General features: G+C 33.6%; 1 protein-coding gene across 2 annotated transcripts in view; it reads right to left on the bottom strand.

Annotated features, from left to right (window-relative positions):
• LOC118196961 (uncharacterized) overlaps window positions 1–22,086 on the bottom strand; it is a 38,636-nt gene that overhangs the window by 13,827 nt on the left and 2,723 nt on the right. The window contains exon 1 of one of the 2 annotated variants that reach the window (XM_035368429.2): window positions 15,035–15,981. The exons of the other annotated variant lie outside the window; for it this stretch is intronic. The gene's annotated coding sequence lies outside the window, so the exon portion shown is untranslated. Of the gene's footprint in view, window positions 1–15,034; window positions 15,982–22,086 lie in introns of those variants that run through there. 2 annotated transcript variants of the gene reach the window in all.

Here is a 22,086-nt window from a genome sequence, read left to right as displayed (position 1 = left end):
CAGACAGAGGCTCCACTGCTTATCTATAAGAACATTAACCTCAGCTTTAGGACCATCTTGAAGCTACCGAAGTTCCCACCTCATGAATTATCATAAGGCACACTGAAAGATAACACTGTGCTAACAGCTAAAAAGGTCTGCTACAGAATTTTTTAATATAAATTACTTACCAATACTAATGCTTGATCTCTTTACTGTTATTGATTTATACAATAGATTTAACAGAACATTTCCCCATTATGACAAATTTGATAAGTAAAAATGACTAGAAGTAACTTTAGCAGAAGAGACAAATTTTAGAAATGAGAAAAAGACACAGTTGTATCTCTAGTTATTACTGAAAAAGATACCACTCATAATCAGTAAATGTTTTATTTTGAAGTGTTTTGAAAGCTAAATATAATTTTCAACACTCTTACGCATACTTGCCAACCTATGACACTAAAAAATCAGGAGATTATTTTAACCCTTTCGTGCCTAACGGGACACATACGTGCCAAGCAAATTTCAAAAAATACTCTTCGGATAGAAACGCTTCTCTGTCTAATGGGAGACTTTCCCACCAGTCCTGCCAATATTTTTGAAGGTATTTTCATTCACAGAACATGGATGACACTACCGTACATAATGCAATTCCCACGTTTTTGAAGTGTTGTAGCAGCTCATTCCATACTCTACGAACGTAAATAGTTTAGTTTTGGGAAATACTGCCTATTTTTGATTAAATTTTGATTTATCCATAAATCTAAGGCCAGATGACGAAACGGATTACCTCTAATAAACTGGTAAATGGCAAAGTTATACTTCCGTGTTTATTATCGAGACATATGTGTCCCTCTCGTCTTGGATAGTGGGAACACATTGTCCCAACAGTCCTATGTGATCCTTTCTCTAGATATTATATTTTTCGGTTACTTTTGAAATAGTTGCTTATTATTTTTAATTTAGGCACATATTAATTCAATCTAAAATGACTCGACGCCGGGGACTTACTAATGAAGAAATCAAAAAAATTTCAGAAGAGTCAGATGACGAAGATATTGATTTGGATGATGAAATAGTCGATCCCGATTTTCAAGATCCAACACACAATTTGCAGTACTCATCCGATTCAGACGAGTGTGAAATGGATATCGATCATGATACCATTCCCCAAAATAGAAAGAACAGCGGTGCTTTGAGTGATACTGATACGGCATCACTTTCATCAGTTGATGAGATACCATCAGTTAATGCTTCAGGCAGCAAACAAATCTTATGGTTTCATGCAGATTCAACTTTCCAACCTCGAATGACAATTCCAGCAGAGTCATCGCCTAGTTTGTTATTCAAATTAAATCATTCAGCTATCGAATTGGACATGTTTCTCAAGATATTTCCAAAAAATCTTATGATTTGGATCTCTCAATGCACAAACCAACGATTCGAAAAGTTAGGACAAACAATTCACCCTACAGTCCCCTCTTAAATTATGCTTGTCCTTGGATGCATGCTTGTCATGTCTTACAATAGGGTGCCGAAATTCTCTCATTATTGGTCATCTAATCCTTCTTTGGGAAACGTAGCAATAACAAATGCTATTTCAAGAGACAGATATAAAACGTTGCTGTCGAAACGATATTTTGCTGCACCAGAAAAGCCAGAAAATGCAAGTAAAACATATTATATTGACGAGGTTGTTTCGTGCCTGAAACAAACCTTCAAACAGTGCCGAAGCGGAAGCTCATATCAAGCTATTGATGAATCAATGGCAAAATTCAAGGGACGTTCATCCCTCAAACAATATATGCCGATGAAACCTGGGAAAAGAGGGATAAAAATTTGACAGCGATGTGATTAAAAAACAGGATATGTATATGACATGAGCATTTATTCCGGAAAAGAAACGGGTGAAGTTCAAGGCACACTCGGGGAACGGGTAGTATCAAAGCTAACGGAGACAGTCCGAGGTAAAGACGTGATGCTTGCATTTGACCGATTTTTTACTGCACCTGATGGAAACTCTGAAATTTCCTGCTGTTGGTACATGCATCAAGGCACGCAAAGATGTTCCTAATTTTGCAACAAAACTAAGCAAAAGGGGTGAGGCCGAGTTTCTTGTAACTAAAAATGGAGCATTGTGTGCGAGATGGCTTGATTCAAAGGAAGTGATGATGCTAAGTAATTGCCACGAAGCTAAATACACTAAAGTAAATCGCATCATGAAAGATGGAAGCAAAGAAGAATTTGAGGGCCCTGTGGCAATCGAATTCTACAACAAAATCATGGGAGGTGTAGACCTTGCAGATCAAATGGCAAATGTCTATGAATTAGATCGAAAATCTTGCGAGTGGTGGAAAAAAGTTTTTTTTCGCCTATTGATGAGTGCAGTGGTCAACTCATGGATTGCATACTGCAAACTCAAACATCGAAAAACCCCAATTCTTGATTTCATTGTACCTCTTGCAGAAGCCCTGATGGCATCCGGAAAGCTCAACGCACAGTATCAACGCCATAGAGGAACTGGACGCCCATCCAAAACATCAGTAAGCTTACTCAATGTTGGTGACCATCTGCCAGTAACAACAAAAACACGACGGCGGTGCCGTAGATGTGCACAACAAAAGAAGGAACGATGTGTAATGTCGCATTGTGCATTGATTGTTTCAAACCATACCATTCGTAATTAAATTTTTATTACTAGAAAATCTTTGGTTTTCTTTACAAAATTACTCATTGAAGACTACTGGGACACATATGTCCCAGCGGTCAGGACTGATGGGACATATATGTCCCGGTCCTAAAACAGTGTTCAAAATTTTTCTAAAAATATAGCATCTTAGTTTTTAGCATTCTAGAGTTCCCTACTCATAGTTTATGTTATCAAAATTGTTCTGTTGTAAAAAAAAACTCGTCGTGAAAAGGTTAAGAAACAGGAGATTTTTCTCAATGACAAAGAGATTTTTAAATAATAAAAAATACAGTTTTAATAATAAATTATAAATAGCTGCTAATTAATATCTCAAAGTTCAGTTACTAATTCTTAAATGCGAACAGTACATTCTGCATTGATAACTTTTTGGTCCTTTGTTTCCACAGAAAAAATTAATTTTTTTGTTTTTTTTCAATGGAACTCATGTTGTCCATGTGTACACACAATGTTTGAGAACTTCGGCCAATCCACTGTGCAAAATCGAAAAATCACAATGACAAACAGTACACATCACAAATGTACATTTCCTTGAGGAAATACTAAAAGGAAAGTCATCTGTGTATGATTTTTGAAAGTACACGAGCATTTTACCTTTTTTCGCAGACATAACTATAACAAAAGTTCGCAACTTCTTAAACTATTTCTCAAAACCATGTGCACTTACACCGCTCAGTGACAAGATGAACGAAATAACAAACTCTGTCTTGATTTGTGCGCAATAGCTAATACATGCCAGATGACACGCACTTGTGCTCGATGCTCATTGGAGAACTGGAACAAGATGTTTTTGGACACAAGCTCTCACTCATGAAGCAGGAGAGTGGCATAACTTCTCGCTGATGAAATACTTTGGTTTTCCTATATAATCTAGAGAAGAACCAAGTGCTTTCAGTTGCCCCAAATCACAACAAAGTATTAAGCCAAGCTACATAAAAATTGTGAGAAATTTTAAGAATAAGAGAAAGTCAGGAGAAATATGTTGTAAATCAGATTGGAAGAACGGTGGAAAATCAGGAGTCTCCCACTTACCTCTGCTTATGTTTGCAAATGTGAATTACACAATCTTTTTCTTAAGATCCATTTTTTTAAATTTTCAATTCAATTATTAACCACTTCTCAGAAAATCTCTATTTTATCTGTTAAGAACATTTTGTCTTCAACTGACATACATAAACTTGTATAAAGAAATGCTTACTGCAACAAAATTCTCTCAATTTCTTTATGCTGTACTTATTCCAATCCTAAAATATTCTAATGTTATCTAGAAAGGGAAAAATAAGCAAAAAATTCAGACCTTTCACCAAAGTTCTTCAGATTGTCCAACACATGATTAGGAAGTCTGATGTAGAAAAGAAACTCTGATGCTGGACAGAAAAGCTTTGAACAAACACTGTTTAACTGCCCATTTGATGATTCTCATATTACTTGTGGATACTGTCAATGATATTTTGCAATCATCTGAACAAAGTAGTGATATAACTTCGGATGAAAATTAATTTTTTTTATAAAATATATAGAAGCGAAACTTAAATTCCAAATCTATATAAGCGAAACACACACACACACACACCAAAAAAAAAAAAAAAAAAACTTAAGATTAGCATAGATTTTGAATGCCATCTCTTGATTATGATAGTAATAAAATATATTCCCTCTTTCTAAAGGAGTAAAACTTCTTTTACAAAAGTTGGAAGAACAACAAACATGGAAGTCAAATAGAGACGCAGCACAGCGAAAACAAATGTAGCATCATCTATCAAGAAAAAATAGTAATAAAAAAAAAGCTTTGCTATCAGAATTTTGAAAGCATTGAAAATAACTGAATTGGAATTTACGGATTGGATAGTTTTTATACTGCCAAGGAAGGAATTATAGCTGAGTGCCCAACTATGATTAGTTATCAAAATGTTTTTAATTTCTACTTTTCAAACACACATCCTGTGCTCCATCATACAAAAATTTAGTGCTCTTTAATCTACTGCATATATATCAAACCACACTGACATATATTACGAATTAACCAAGAATTAAAATCAGAAACTGTTTTTTTAAGAAATTTGACTTAAGGCCTTAAGTTGCTTTTTTGCCTAATTTAAAATTTTAATTTATGTGTTTCTCTTCCAATTAAATGAAATTTAATTCTGACCAAAATAACCCACAACTTTTACAGTATTTAGCATTAGTTTCGGGCGATGAGTTTTCCGATCTGCAAATTAAGTACTGTGGAAACTTAAAAATGTCATTTTATTGCTTTTATAAATAAATCTAGTAATACCGTACTGTTCCCCCTTTTTCTACTAACTTTACTGCTTGAAAACTGAAAGGGAAAAAATATGCAGTGTATACTATTTCTAAAGAGACAGCTTAAATGATAAGCATAGCATGTTAATAGCACCCCTAAAGAAATCCTAATATTAATATATCATATATTTCAAAGGATGAATTAATTTCAATAATATATTTTTTTTTTTTACTTACACAAAACATTTTCCTATTTGTGTATATGCTACCGTGAAAGACTGAAATTGGAGAATGTCAACATTCACCAAATACGTGGGTGAAAGAATGAATATTGCATTACATTCTTGTACACTCAGACCCTTACCGGTGTATGTTGACAATCACAAGTATGCTCTGGTGTAGGTCAAAAAGAGAGGATTTGACAAAGAGGCGAATGGCTCCAAATCCTTTGTTCTGGTGAGAGTCAGTGTTGTCAGTCTTATGCAAGGTTTGATGGTGCAAGTAACGTTTTCTTAATTTTTTTATTCCCCCGATACCCTAATTTATACTGAATGGATACTGCAGTGAATCGTGATCTTTTTCTTGAAAAGTTAAATGCATTAATTGCGGGTAGTAAACAAGAAAAACAATTGATTTTATTTTTCTCAAGAAAAGTACTCTAAAATACTAAGTGCTAAAACTAAGTGCAACACACCTTTTTAACTTTTATTATTTTCCTTTCTCATTTTGAATGTACTGCGTGTTTTAAGTTCTTATTTTAAGTCTCAAGTGCGTTTTTTCACGACTGAATTACGAAGAAGAAAATATAATATTCTTATATGTTTAACATTCACCATTAGTACATAGCGAATGTCAACATTTACTGGTGTAAGTCAGAAATAAGAGTATTTGGAAAATATTTCGGACATACATCAAGCGACTATGTGAATGTTGACATTCACCAGTGAAAGTCAACATTCTCCAGATTTCAGAACACATACATACACTGTTACCATAAGCCAGAAGTATATTGAAATATCATATATATGTATTCATATATATCTATTATACATATGCTACCACATTTACTATATATAGGGAGAGAGATTATATTTTTGCTAAAAAAATAGGGGAGAAATACATGAAGGGAAGAAACATGCACGTAAATATGGTATTTCATATTTTATTATCATTTAACAACATAAACAGCTTTTGACAGACTTTTCAAAACTTTTAAGAGGATGTATATTTTTAGGGAACAGATTAGTTGAGGGCTATGGTTATAGCAAGTGAAAGCCATTTTTCTTAAGAATAATGCCTCTGTACAGGACTTTATAGAGGAAACTAGCTTGCATTTTTGCTGCACACTGGAAAACCCAAGCAACTAGCAACTCTGCTAGTTGCTTGGTTTCTAGCAGGCACATATATAAAAAGGAAAGTGGAAAAAATACTTATTATTTAGGAAAACTATTATCCTAGCTAGCAACATTTCCAGCAATTGCAAGAAAAATTTGCAGTAGTATTATAATACGAGGGTTGGAACTTTAATAGTGGCAACTATTTATTTACAAGGAATACAAAAGTGATTCATGTCACCATGTTTTACAGTCCTTCAATATAGTCGCCAGCATTGTGTACAACTCGTTTCCAACGATGTGGAAGTAGCAGAATACCTGTAGCAGTGCCTGTTTAGTTGATAGTTTGAATGGACCGGTCTACTGTCGCAAGAATCTCGGGAACAGTTTGGAAGTGAGTGCCATGAAGTGGTTCCTTCATCTTAGGAATTAAGTCATAGTCACAAGGGCTTAGATCTGGGGAGTATGGTGGATGGTAAAGCACTTCCCAGCCCCATCGCTTGAACAAATCAGTCACAGCTAGCGCTGCATGCGGCCGAGCATTGCCATGCAAAATGAGAAGAGCGTTCTGCAGAAAGTGTCTGCGTTTTTTTTTCTCAAAGCTGGTCGGAGATTGTGCTCCAAAAATGAGCAGTAATACTGCGCAGTGACGGTCTGCTGCGGGGTAATGGTATGCGTTAGGATGACACCATCACAGTCGTACACGAGAATCACCATAACTTTTACATTGTTGGGGTTCTGGCGAAATTTCGAACGTCGTGGTGACCCGTGATGACGCTGATGCAAAAGCAAAGTTTAAAGTTTATAAAATTAAACATTTAGCAGCAGTAGCAATAGAAGCTCCCTAAGGTTATATGTTGTGCAGACAAGACAATAAAAGGTTTCAAACTTAACCAATTTATTAACAATATATAAAAAATAAAAACACAATGAATAAATTTAAACAATATCAGTAACTTAGAAATTATAATATAACCGTCATTATCAAAATTTCATATATTAAATAGTATTTTACCTGGTCTCCAAAATACTGGCATTCAATACACGAAAAACGTATCATAAACAGAAATTATGCGGTTTTAAATGAAATTAGCTACTCTGTCAATAGATCCATGCTTAATGATCAAAAAGAACCTGAAAATTAAATTAAGTCCTTGAGGGCACTTAAATCCGACCTAACTCCGCTCACTGTAGAGGAATCATAGCCCAGTAAAACATCGCCGCTAACTTATGTTAAATGCTGCCTTCATGAAGAACATGGATGCCGCCCGCGGCAGTCACTCATCTTGTAGACAGGAACCAAGGAACTTATTCCGGAAAAGTCAACTTGTAGACTGGAACCAAGGAACTTATTCGGGAAAAAACAAATTGTAGACTGGAACCAAGGAACTTATTTGGGAAAAACCATCTTGTAGACTGGAACCTCGGAACTTATCCCCGGACTGCACGCATCACAAGACGTCTTTCAATAGGGGCTGGAAACTGCACACCCAAGAGCCAAGAAAGCAAGAACTAGAAGGAATGAGCCAGAGCGACGCGAGATACTTATACCAGAAGTAGGCATGACGTCATCTCACGGCAACCAATCAGCTATCGGCACAACTCGGCTTTCCAGATGACGTAACATCACGTTTTGTTTTTGCATTTTAATTCAGCTGAAAACAGCACAACACAATCAGTGGCAGTGAAAAAAAGAAGTAGAAGTAACTACTATATCCCTTTAAAATAAGAACTAAGCCTAATAAATATTTCAAGGAGGAAAGATGATGCATAAAAAGGGTTACAATAAGTCATATTTTCCAACAGACGCCATTCGTTTGATTGGTGTTTCAGTTCTGGCTGGTACGATCGGGCCCAAGTCTCATCGAGCGTAATGATACGCCGTAAAAAAGCATCTCCTTCGCGCTCATAGCGCTCCAGGTGGGTTCGGGCAGCATCGTATCGTAGCCATTTCTGCATTTCCGTCAAATGATGTAAAACCCATCGTGAAGCAATTTTTCTCATGGACAGGCGTTCCTTCAGAATGTGCAGCACAGTCGTATGCACTAATCCTGTTTGTCCAGCCAGCTGACGAATCGTTTGGCAGCGATCACTGTCCATTAGTGCAGCAACAGCTTGCACGTCTGCATCACTGACACTCGGTCAACCTAACCGTAGTATGTCTGCCACGTTTTTCCAACCTTCACTGAATGCTTTCACCCATCTTGCTACGATTCTGTAAGGCAATGCAGATTTCCCGCAAGCCTCTTGAACCCTTGATGACACTGTCGTGCTATACGACCTCTGGCACATTCAATTTTTATCCAACATCGTTCTTGTTTTGAAAACATCCTGACAACACTTACTTTAGACCTCGAGCTAATACATGGATCTGTTCTTCGCGTCACTCCGCATGCGCATGGCATAGGCAGGATGAGTCTTTTTGCTGAGAGGTAAGGTAGGTATGTAGTTCACGTGTGGTATACGCGATATTCTTTGGTTTTGTTGCGTAGTGTTTTTTCAGCTGCGTTGCCACTTTTAAAGTTCCAACCCTCGTACTTAAAACATTGTTCTAATGTTTATATTTTAGGAAAAAAAACTGAAAAAATTTAAAAGAACTGCCCTGCAACATCCTCATTTCATTTTCTATAGCAACAGCAAAAATAAAACTTTGAAATCTTGCTCCCTTAACGATTTTTTTTCTTATTAACTTCATAATCATAATTTAGCAGGTATTTTTTACTTTTAATAAGTAAAGAAGATGTAATAAGAGTATGTAGCTACTGAAATTTTGCAGCAATTTCTTTAACTTCATCAAGTTGTGTAAATCTATTTTTCTTTTCAGTTCTAATTCCATGGGCAACTCAGAACCTTGTTCTTCACCTTCTTTAACATGACCAACTCCTATAAAGTACTATTTAGCATGAACAATGAAGGCCTGAAAAAGATGCCGGCAGGGGCGACACCCTTCTCTCTAGCTACATCACTGAATAAATGTAAGGCAGCCCAATTTTCAGGAATTGAGCCTAGGATTAATGTTCACTGTACATTAGTTTCATTTGCTTGTTCTTCACCTGCTTTGACATGACTATCTTCCATGAATGTACACCAAAAAGCCATTACATTATGACCACCCTCCAATGGGCTTGCCCAGGAACAAAACCACTGTGCGTGCGCGGCTGATGTTGGAATATATAAGGCAGCTATGCGTTGTCTTTCCAAATATAGCCCGATTAGCAACATAATGGAAAAAGCAGCTGATTTATCAGACTTCGATAAAGATCAAATCGTTATGGCTATCTAGATCTTCATATGGACTATCTAGATCTTCAAATCATTAACTACCAAAAAATTTTAATTTTTGATAAAACAAGAAACTTCAATTTCAATACTAACAAATTAATAAATTGGAATTCCAACATATCCAAAAAAGTAATTAACAATACAATAATTAATCAAATACAACAAATTAAAATTATCTGCACAGATACAATAGATTTACAACGCGAAATTTTGCTCCTTATTAAAATTCTCAAAAATAATCTAATACCCATTCAATTTATTAACCATTGCCTTAAAAGAGCAGGTGTTAAATACTCACTCTAAATCATTTAACTGATATGGATATGATAATTTGTTACTAAACCTGAGAAGGCGGTATAAGTTGAATGACTATCAGTTGAACAATTTGTATATAGTGTAATTGCTCAGTTGTATATATTGTAAAAAGCTAATTGTCTTCAGACTTATGCTGTTACTAAAAAAATGGGCCTATTTCCTAATCTTTAATCTGTCTAATAGCTCTTAGACAGTGAAAATTACTTTTTTCCTTTCTTAAATTCTTAATCATTTCGACATGACAATTAGACAGAAATTAATTAATTTCCATTCACTAGTATTTTCAAAAAAATCTTAACAGACAGTTTCAGTCAATTAAGAACTCCACATAATACATTCCTCACGAATTCCAAGTCCCACCCACTACCATAAATTACTTCACTTAAGTCTTACCGACTGATATTATTCAAAGCCCCCACTGCCGCTAAGAATTTTTCGGACACCCTACACTTCTGAGTCAGACACGAAGAGAACACTTTGCCGACTCCCCACTAGAAAGAATGTAAGTTACTTAATACCTTTTCTGGCCTTTATATCTTAATGTACATTCACTGTTCTTATATTTTTTATTTTTGTATTATTTTTATATTATTTTTGATTTGTTTTTTCAAAGTTTGCATTATTTATCTTATTTTGTAATCTTCTATGTTTATTTCAACTTTACTTTGAATTCTATTTCCTAATGACAATTTCCAATGTTTAATTTTTACAAATAACATAGAACTCAAATGCATAAACATGAGGGTGTCGGGGACAGTTGCTCGAGTTTTTTCGGATTTCTCTACAGAAATTGCTTTTCACTCCAAATTGAATTGGCTAAAATGCTTCATAAGAATATGTTCTTTAAGTATCAGCATTGGTTCATAATCCCTTCTATTCGCAAAAATATTTGGCCTGACTAGAATTGCCAGTTGAGCTTTACCTTATAACTCGAGTAAAGACGAAACACCTTCGTATTTACGTATTTATTTATTAATTATTGTTCATTGAACGGGAGTTGGTTTGTTCCCCTTGAAAAGTCAACTAATTTCCTATCAATGACAATGATTACATGTTTTTTAATTTAATTTTTCCTTTTACAATTGAAATTTTGTTCTTCATGATGATTTAATTCCAGTCCCCATTAAAACATTATTAACATTTTACTTTCAAGTTACTTCAAAACATCTTTCAAAATACAACTTACCAGTATGGATTCACTCTTTTAAAATAATTCTACTTTAATTAAACTTAGGAGATAATATAATCAATTAATCAATATTGTTTAGGAAATAAATTATATATATATATATATATATATATATATATGAATATTTAAAATACTAATATAAATTGTGAATAATTTTTTTTTTTTCCTTCTTGGTTTTTAAATTGAATTTCTGTTTGTTAGAGATGATACATGGAAAGTTTTCTTATTATAAATTATATATATATGTAGTACATACATACATTTCTGAATACAATCCCGATAACAGAAGAGTACCATAATTCCTATACCTTGCATTACAACAGAAGGAACGCTACCAAATTTTTTGTTGAAATGGCCTTTGGCTTTGATTACATGAAAACTATTTTATGTCACAATATTATTTAACTCGTGTACTTAATAAGTACAATCAATCATGCATAATGTAAATATTTCAGGGTACTTTCCAATAAAGCCATATTATGTATTACCACAATGGTGCATTTTGGCTTATTTCTTTCTCCATGTCTTTAGTTGAAAACATTCTCTAATTTCATGATAAAATTTTCCAAAGGTACATTTTGGTGGCAGATTATAGCATATAAGATTTTCTCTTTTTGTGAATAAGCTTTCAACAACTTGAACATTTTTTTAGCATCCATTAACTTTAGTGTTAGGAAAAGATAACAAGGAACTGGCATACACCTCTCTCATACAATTCCAATCAAATGTTGTATTGGGATTGCATTAAAGCAGTAGTTATTAACCAGGAGTGCCTGCACCCCTGGAGGTGCAGGAATGTATTTTTGGGGATGCGGGAGAAGCCTTTACCTAACCATAAAATTATTAAATATCATTTATTAAATTTCTTATAATAAAATATTTGAAATCTGCAATAGTGTCTCCAATACTGAAGCTCATAAAAATTGGTAGCACCTAGCTCACTTATCAGCAAAAGACACAGGAAAGAGCCAGTGCCGATGGGCGTATACACTACACTACGAAAAGGCATGAAATGCTACAAACGAACGCGAACAGGTAGCTAGGTAACGGAGAAAAGAAAAAACACTTTGTGGAAATACAAGCGGAGAACCTTATCCCAGCTTGCGCATGCGCTTAGTTCAATATGTGCTAGTCCAATGGAATCTATGGATTCACAGATTTGTATCTACATCTACTGCGCCTGTGTTAGGGTGAGTCAAGTTGAATCAACTATTGTGTCTGTGACATGTGTATTCTGACTTGTCCAGAAACCTCTTGAGACTAATACATTCTTAGTTGCCCGTTCAAGCTGAATAGGATTCAGTGATATTACAAACGTAAGAACATTATATATATTATATTACATTATTTCTAAATAATTAAATCGATTATAGTGAACCCCAGTATGTCAAAAAAACAACAATGGAACGATAAGTATGTCGGTTATGGATTTACCTGCACAACCGAAAAAGATGGCACGCAATGACTGCAATGCATCTTGTGTTCCAAGATATTTTCAAACAGCCGTGAAAGTTATTAGAGCATTTCAACAATATGCATGGTGGTGGAAAAGCGCATAGCATGAATAGTTTGAAGTCAAAGAAGGCTCGGTTTGATATCGGTGGAACTATCCTAAAATTGTGCGGACCAGCAATTCAAAAACCTTTATTAAAAGCGTCATATCAAGTGGCATATTTATATGAAAAAAAAGAAAAAAGAAACCTCATACGATCGCTGAAGAGTTGATTAAACCTTCTGCTTTAATTATTGTTAAAACAGTTTTGGATTCGGAACCACATAAAAAAATCCAACAGATTCCATTATCGAATGATATTATACGATCACGAATACAAGATCTCAGTGAAGATATTTTAATGCAAGTAATTGAAGACATAAAAACCAGTCCACTAAAAATAAGCATGCAATTGGATGAGTCAACTGATGTTGATAATTGTAGCCAACTTTTGGCATTTGTCAGGTATGTGAAGGAAAAAGAGGTGAGAGAAGAATTTCTATTTTTTGAGCCACTGGAGGTGAAAACGAGAAGAATTGATGTTTTCAATTGCATCAAAGATTTTTTTACTAAATATCAATTACCAATGAATGTGATTGGCTCAATATGCACTGATGGAGCCCCAGCAATGTTACGCAAAATTTCAGGATTTTTTCACACATGAAAAGAGAATTACCGGAAGTTATAATAACGCATTGCATGTTGCATTGTCATGCACTTCCGTCGAAAGCATTGCCAGAAAGTTTAAAACAACATCTAACCACAGCAGTAAATGTAGTAAAATACATCTGAGGGCGAGCGCTTAATCATCGCATTTTTCATGCATTTTGCGAAGAAATCGTGCTCCTATATCACACCCAAATACTATGGTTATCTAAGGGTCGCATGCTTAACAGAGCTTTTGAATTGCGTGAGGAAATTACTCAATTACTGACTAGTCAAAACTGTTATTTAGTAAAAGATTTTGAGAGCAATGATGAGGCTGGCCTACTTAGCAGACATATTTAGCCATTTAAATGAACTGAATCTATCAATGCAAGGATTTGGTATAAATATAATAATATCTAGTGAAAAATTATCTTCATTTATCGCAAAATTAGAAATTTGGATATGTCGAGTAGAAAAGGGGAATTTTGCAAACTGTCCCTTGCTTGATTCTGTTATTGCGAAAAATGAAAAGAATACAATTATACCCGACATTGAAATACATTTGAGATGATTGAGCGAATCATTCAATGGATATTTTTCTACCAGAAATATTACCAAAACTCAGAGATGCATACTGGATCCATTTCTATTTGACTTAAATTTGATGAATGATAGTGATCTGAAAAAAAGATCAACTTATTGAAATGCGAGCAAGTGGACATGTTCAAATGGAATTCGAACAATTAGAATTGCAACAATTCTGGTGTTCACATTTACAACGTTATTCAGCACTGCAGTTACTCTTACCCTTTGCTACCACCTACTTGTGCGAAATGGAATTTTCATTGCTTTTGCATATAAAAACTAAAGCGAGAAATTGCTTAAATGCAAGTGATGACTTACGCGTATGTCTTTCAAAAAAGGAACCTCGCTTCGCCAGTATAATAATGAACAAACAACAACAGACTAGTCATTAATAAAAATAATATTGTTTAGTATTTATATAAACTGTACAATGTTTTTCAATAAACAATAAGTTTCGCAAAAAATGTATTTTTCTAGATTAAAAAAATTAAAACACATTTTTCAATGAGGTGCGGAGATATATTTTAAGATTCAATGGGATGCGACTCGCTAGACAGGTTAAGAAACACTGCTTTAAAGAAAGTTTCGGTTCACAAAACTTAAGTAAAATAAATCACGTGGCAGTAATAAAGGAACTGCATGCTTCAATAAATCCTGTTTGTGTTCAGGCATGAACAACAGATGCACAGATAAAATGTCATATTTTAATTTCACAAAATAGTTATTCAACCAGAACTGTTTTTCATGAAGAATATCTCTTTCTTGAAGGAGCCAGCTGTTCCTGTCTTGGCAAATTTCAGGAAATATCCATTTAGTGCCGCCCAGATGGTATAGTGTTTAGGGGAGCCAACTGCGATACCAAAACACCCAGGCTCGAATCCTGGAAAAGCCATGTCTGTAACTGTCCGTCCCTTCATATATGGCAAAAGGTAACCCACCTATCAGATGCCTACATAATTAAGTGACCACCACTTTTGGTATTAATAGTGAACAAGCTGAAGTCGGCTGAATGCCTGCCATAAAGGGGGAGGAGATATCCATTTAGTTAAAAAAATAATAAAAAAAACTGATTACATAAAAACATGTTTAAGTTATCAACAAGACAATTATTTACTCCATAGGCTCTTCAGATGCTTGCTAATATCTCACGTGCAATCGAGTATTTCTTGGAAGTAGAAAAACCAACAAAGGGATATATAAAAATTTAATTACTTATCTAATGACACTGTTAAGTGAGTAAAAACATTGGTACTTACGTATTGTCCCATCGAACGCAAAAAGTTGGCAACCATCGAACCATAAATGTTGGCAGAGATCATGGCAAATTTGCACCACTGTTCCTGTGGATTTCTGAAGGAACTGATGCCTCTTTATTTAATCAACAAACAGTATTCAATTCATTTTGTAAAAAGGCTTTCATTCATTTGCACTATATTGTCAGGTGCACTGATTTTACCAGAAGCTCTGTTTAGAACACTACAAGTACAAATTTCCCACAGGTAATTATTCCAATTGATTCTTGTTTTGTCGATTATATATTGTGTTTATTAACAAAACTCTTTTTGGATGGCAAGATCCCATAACTCAGAAAATAATCCACTGCCTGCTGTTCTGTAGAAGGCTGGTCCCAAATTTTATATTTTTTTCAAAATGCAAGAAAAATTACAGCAATAGAAGTTAATTTATATCCTTACATATAAAAACAACAGGTGACTAATCAACAATCGATTCAGGTTACATCAAATGAAAAGGCAAATGTTATGAGTATGTTGTTACATCACACGTACTCGTATTTGACGCTAAATCGTGCTGTCTGGCAAGAGTTTCACGGTCAACAGAATAAAATTAAGTACCAAAATATCTGATATTTATCTTACCTAGTCATTGTTTTAAAACATTAAAAACTTTTTTTTTTCTTTTCATTTTGAATCGTGTCCACTAATTTTCAGTCACCCTGTATTATAATGCTTTCAGATATGCAGATGTATCACAATTAAAAGATATTTTAACTACAACTGATATAAACTTTCCCATCAATATTATGTAAATAAAACACTTTACCGCAAAGTTCCCAAGTGTCTCAGTTCAGTAATCACATTTTTACATTCTTAAAAGTCCGTGAACAGATTACGGTAGTAAATACTGACTGTCGACTACATTACATGTATAGTTTGAAATCCCTGGGTTTTAATAACTTGTCAAGAGCTGAAATTTAGAGTCGTTCCTCACAATAAAGTTTCATTAATCACAAACAGCCATGTTCATATTCACACAAGAAATCAAGATTGCTTTACGCTGAGTTTTAGCTTTAGGTAAAGCAGCTTGTGTTTCGTTTTGACATGTCATTACATCAAAGGATTGTAAATTCTTATAAGGTCTGTAATTTTGCAAGGATGCCATTTTGCTAGACGAGTTATCCCCTGAAACAAAATTTAAATTATTCTGAATTGTATTTAAAAAAATTTTTTAACGTCACAGAAATTATATTTAAATTTTACTAATTATTTCATTTTCCACAAATTATACATTATCAAGACTTTTCCTATCGATAAATGAGAATATCTAGAATGCTGGTCTTCAAATATCCAGAAAATTTTATGATTTCATTCATTAATTTCACTCTTATCACAATTTAAATTGCTTTACATATTCCATTTTGAACTTATGATATTCATAACTATGTTATTTAGTTTGTTTATCCTTCTTTTTTAACATTTTATTTATCATTTGCTCTTGTAATGGTAGTGTTAGATAACACTACCATTACAAGAGATAAGGTTAGATGAGTGCTATAAGGTAATCAAAATTCTACAGAGTGTATAATTAATAATATACTATGCAAGATTCATCCTATCTACTAAATTTTTTCAAATCTAAAGCCTATAATTTGAAAGGTTCTGGAAATCCAGAACCTTTCAAATTAGTCACAGAAGAATAATAAGGACACAGGATCATTCAATATTAAGCTTTTATTTAAAGCAAAATTAAAAATCTAAATTTAAGAAATTAATACATTTAATAATGTATTTTTTAAGAGGAAACATACACGTACAATGCACATGTGACACTAAAATCTGTCCAGAAAACTAAATCTTAGTTATGGCATACAATATTAGAAAGATGTGATACTAATGCTCCATGCCCACTGATATTACAGGAAGTATTCTTTCTTAACAAACACTTCTAATGAAAATCTTTTCAAAACTTTAAATTAAAATAGTTAATGTTATTTTAGGTTAATATTTCAGATTCAAATGATGAAAAAAGGATAAAATTGAAGTATTTGAGTTTTAAATCCTTTTCAAGAACTGTGGGGATTTAATGTTTAATCCCATATATAAATGCAAAATATAAAATTTAAACAAATTAAATTTAGTTGGCAACAGCCATTACCATTTCGGTACTATTCTGTTATCAAGCCCAGGTCCAGATATGTATGTTTGTATGCATGGATAGATGTGTTCATGTATACAGATGTCTTTTCACTAAGGTTTTATAATTTCACTTACGTTTTAAATTCTTTGGATTATGTGCTGTTAGTTTAAAGGTGAAATTTTGATTTGAATTTTTCAGTAAAGTATATTTTTATTTCACTTATATTTTAAATTCTTTGAATGAATTCTCTTCAAGATTTTAATTTGAAATTATTTTGTTTTTTCCTTGCTTTGGGGAGGGGCTAGAATTTTTGGGTGAACTATTATAATTAAAATACATTGAAATGGTCCATCAGCTAATTCTGGACACACACAAAAAAGGGATTTTTGTGGAAGAGAGATTTCAATGTTCCTCTTCCTGATGAAGTGGCATTGAGGTTGATTGAATTCCTCTTCTATTAAGTTCTTTTTTCTTTAAACTTCCTTGATTTTTTTAAATTGGGGTATTGCTTGTCTGAAGAGTTTTGGTTTTAAAATTTATTAAATCATCCATTGCATTATAGGATTAGTTGAAATTTATTACTTATGAATTTCAATTTTTGGTCTTTGTGAAAAATTGGCTCTAAATTTTATGTCTTTACTGATAATTTTTCAGCAGTTTAATGCACGAAAATTCTAGACATGATTATGTTTTGTTTTTAAAATAATTGTTTTGTAATTATGTACATACACTTCTGAATCTGGTCCTGATAACAGAAGAGTACCAAAATTTCTAATTTCAATGCAACCCCTGTGCAGCATCTGCACTAATGTCATTCTTTGCCTGAAGATATTCACCATTTGAGTCATCATTTTCTCCACAATACTGTAAACTTTTATCCAGATCAAGAATCAAAACTCAAACAAAAGAACCAAGCTATTTGATCACAAACACACTGCATTAAATTTAACTTTCGAAATAACGAACAAGAACACATTCAGTATTGCATTAATATTTGACTTTAAACTTGTAGAATAAGCAGACCAACTCTAAATAATGGTTCAAAGAAAAGAAAATTTCCTACACAACACTTTAATGGCATGATAACCTTGTCACAGATATTGGAATCGCTCTTACTTTTCACTGACACAATTAAAGTACATTAATACATTAACTGTCTTTCGAAATGTCGAGTCATAGCAGCAATTCGAGTTGATAACACAATGCATTGCAAGATTGCTAAGCACTGCACGAGTGGAAGAAGAGATTATGCATCAAGTAGTCAGCTTATTTATAAGCTTGGTTGTGTGATTACAGAGAATTTAACTGATGGGAAAATATAGGTTGGAAGTCAGTTAGAATGTACATTGTGTATTGTGCATCGTAAAATGGCTGCCGGTGGTAAAGTGGGTGTTTGGTGGTATAGAATGAGAGAGCAGAAGGCGTTTTTTTGAAGTGGTTGAGAACAGAAGAAAAGAAACCTTGTTTAGAGTAGATTTAAGGGTGCCCCTTGTATTATCGTGAAGTTGTTTCTTCCTTTATCACCAAGCTGTTGTTTCATTTATGGTAACCTAAGTAGTTGAATATTATGGAAAACATATTTTGACATTATTGGTTGCGTGATTGCGGTGAATTTCAATGATGGGAAAAGATTTGTAAGGGCTTATGGCGTGTGTTGGTTAGGAAGTTCGTTTCTTGTTTTGTGGTTTAGATGGTAAAATGGCTGAATGTGGCGAGATTAATTTGAAGTTTCTGTATGATTTGGAATGAAAGGGGAAATCATCATTAACTGGCTGGTGTGTAAATGAAGGTTTACTTTGTAGCCATTATAAGTGAAGGAAGTTTGTAAGAAGAAAATGCGTATGTTCGAAAGTCGGAAGACACCGGCACTACCGAAGCTATTTCTTACTTTCCCCCCTTTTTTGTGTATGTGTGAATTTATGTGGTGACGCCAGTATACAGATTATAATTCAGAAAATTTTAGAAAGTTTTTGGATGCTGTTAATGAATTTTGTTTCACTAAAGACAGAGCAATTTTAAAATAAAGTAAATGGATATTTTCTTTGTGTAGTGCTAAGATGAACTTCCTTTTTTATGTTATTTGATTTAACCCTCTGAGCGGCCAGGGTTTTCGCTAAGAAAGCACAAATTTCGCAAAACAACTATGAGAACAAATTATTTTTTTGATTTTATTGTAAAACTCTCCTCGTATTTCATATCTGGATTTGTGTACATTTGATATACTGCCTTAATTTCTTTGACATTCTTTAATATACACGTATATATACGTTCTTACAGATATCACAAAAGATATTCTAGGGCGTATATATATATAATAATAAGAAAAATTGTAGTGAGCTCGCCAAAAAGTTACCAGGAGCTGTGGCTCCAAGAAATAGTTCAACACAGTATTTTTTAATCAATGACATTGAAGGGTGAAAAATTAGGCTACTTTATATATGGCCTTGCCACTTAGAGGGTTAAAATGTAGTTTATTGAGATTATATATTTTTTTTTGGCTGCTACTTTCACTTTTAAAGTGAAAATAGATCGATGTGTACATTGACAAAGTCAAGGGAGTGCACAATGCAAAAGTTTTGCAATTCTCTGATGTTCTTTTAAGTGAAAATAGGTTGATGTGTTCATGGATACTGAGTTCGTGCAATTCCTTGACTTGTTATTTTGGCTTTGTGCGGCGATGATTTTTGGCATCGCCGCTACATAAAGTCAAAGATTTGCACAAACTTGGTGTCCATGTATCAACTGCCAAAAATCCCCAATTTTTTCCAAGGGCACCCGTAAATATATTTTTACCTACGATTCTTTCCTGCAGTGTCATTTTGCTATTGAATAACTAATAAAACACAATTTCATTTTGTGATGTTTTGTGCATTATTTTCCATCATGAATGACACCTTTTCTTTGAAAAAATTCTGTTGAAAATTTTCTTCCTCGGATCCCAAATTGTTAGATCCATGGCATTATAAAAAATTTTTTAAGTTAAACCAGTATTTCAAATGCGATTTCAAAAATCTAGAACAAAAAAAAAAAAAAAAAAAAAAAAAAACAATAACCTGTTTTATTTAAATTGACATGCAGTTTCCAATTAAATGGCACATTTATTAGATTCACTTTTTGCACATACATTTTCACTGTGGTTTCATATGGTTCCCTACACAGAAGAGTAATCATTTTTGTTAGCATAATTAGCAAAAGTTTGTATATTAAGTATCTCAATTACAGAAACCTTCTCATCTCTCATGCTTGAACATTATCATTTGTAAACTGTCGTTACATTCATTTCATACAAAAGAGAAGAAAAGTGTTCCTCCAAATGTGGCATGTGATGCAAACATAAATATTACTTATTATTCGACTAATTAATATGTAAATATGTGCTACCTCATTTCTTTGATCCGATTCTCTAAGATCCTTCCAGTTATTTATTAATAAAAAACTCTGTTTTCTTTCCTCTCCAACTCAGTATATTACAAGAATTTCAGTACTGAATTTCTGAATTGGCCTTAATTACAATACAAGTGCTTTTTATAATGACAGGCGAGCTGGAATAATGTATATGGCATGTAAGTGACAATCACATTGATTTCTGTGAACTTGTGAAATATGCACAAACAGAATACTACCATAAACTTTCACTTTTTTCTCAATTAGAAGATACACAACACATCTCTCTATTATAAAGTCTATAACAATTAGAAAAAGAAATAACTTTAGGAAGTAGAATAGAAGGAAAGAGAGAAGAAGTTAACAAAAAAAAAAAAAAAAAAAGATGATAGAGATGCAACCCGGTTATATAGATAGTATAAATTTTTGGTACTCTTCTGTTATCGTGGCTGGACTCGGAAGTGGGGTGAAATGCAGAATTGCCCAGTTATTTGGTGGGCTGATCTTTGGAATATGGTAACTGGTAGTTTGGCGACATTTTGGAGGCGATTTTTGGATATTTTATTTATTTTATACATAGAAATGTTCATGTATAGAAAGGGTATATACTTTTTCGCGATCAGGTAATTTCATACATGTTCTTTTACCGGGTTTAACCCCTTCGCGCCGACTGTCACGTCTATGTGCCAGCAACGAACACACTCACCTACCGGCCGACACGCAGACGTGACAGAGCATTTTCCCGTTTACTACCTACTGTCACGTATTTGTGCCAGCGTCCTGGAACATTTTTCAAACTATAATTTCTGCCACAAGATGGCACTGTATGTCCATATGGTTTCAGATACATGTACATTAGACCTTCTACTAGAAATGAGAGAAGCATGACTCACATACACCTGTTTTTGATTATATAAACAAACAGGGAACTAAATGTTTCCGAATGGCGTGATTTATGACGTCTCTTTAAATCGCACTTTATTCGCACGTGGTAGTTGTTTATTGTAAGTAGAAGTTTTATATGCGCTAAAGCGTTGAGTATTTCGGTTTACAGTTCAGTTTTTAGAAAATAATTAGATCTTGTTAGACGTGAATTCTTTCTGTTTTTACCGTTGCAATGTCAAAGCGTCGAAAATGTTTAACAGAGCATGAAATAGCAGAAATGATGCAAAATATTTTAGATATTGATTCTGAAAGATTAACTGAAAGACATTTTCCAAAACTTTGTTCAGAAGAGACTGATAAGAAAATGAGACGACGATGCTTTGTTTGTTCACATTCCCGGAAAAAACCTCCAAAACGGCAAATGAGTTATTACGAGTTCAAGGAATGTAACATAAGACTGTGTGTAGATCCCTGTTTTAAAATTTTTCATACGAAAAGAGAATTTTAAGTAATATATTTAGTTTTTAGATGTATAATGTTAAAAGTCATAAAATGGTGAGTAATTAAAATAAAATGTGTAAAATATGCATTTAAACAAGAAATAAGGTAATTAAAGTATATAAGCCATTTAAATACTCTATAGAGCATTATTAAACAATGCGTT

Source organism: Stegodyphus dumicola, chromosome 2 (genome assembly GCF_044657685.1).
Source record: "Stegodyphus dumicola isolate Sdum_Otavi_A_Nest chromosome 2, ASM4465768v1".
In the NCBI taxonomy this organism is placed as follows: domain Eukaryota; kingdom Metazoa; phylum Arthropoda; class Arachnida; order Araneae; family Eresidae; genus Stegodyphus; species Stegodyphus dumicola.
Note: the sequence above shows the minus strand (reverse complement) of the source record. Positions and strands in the feature narration are given on the sequence as shown.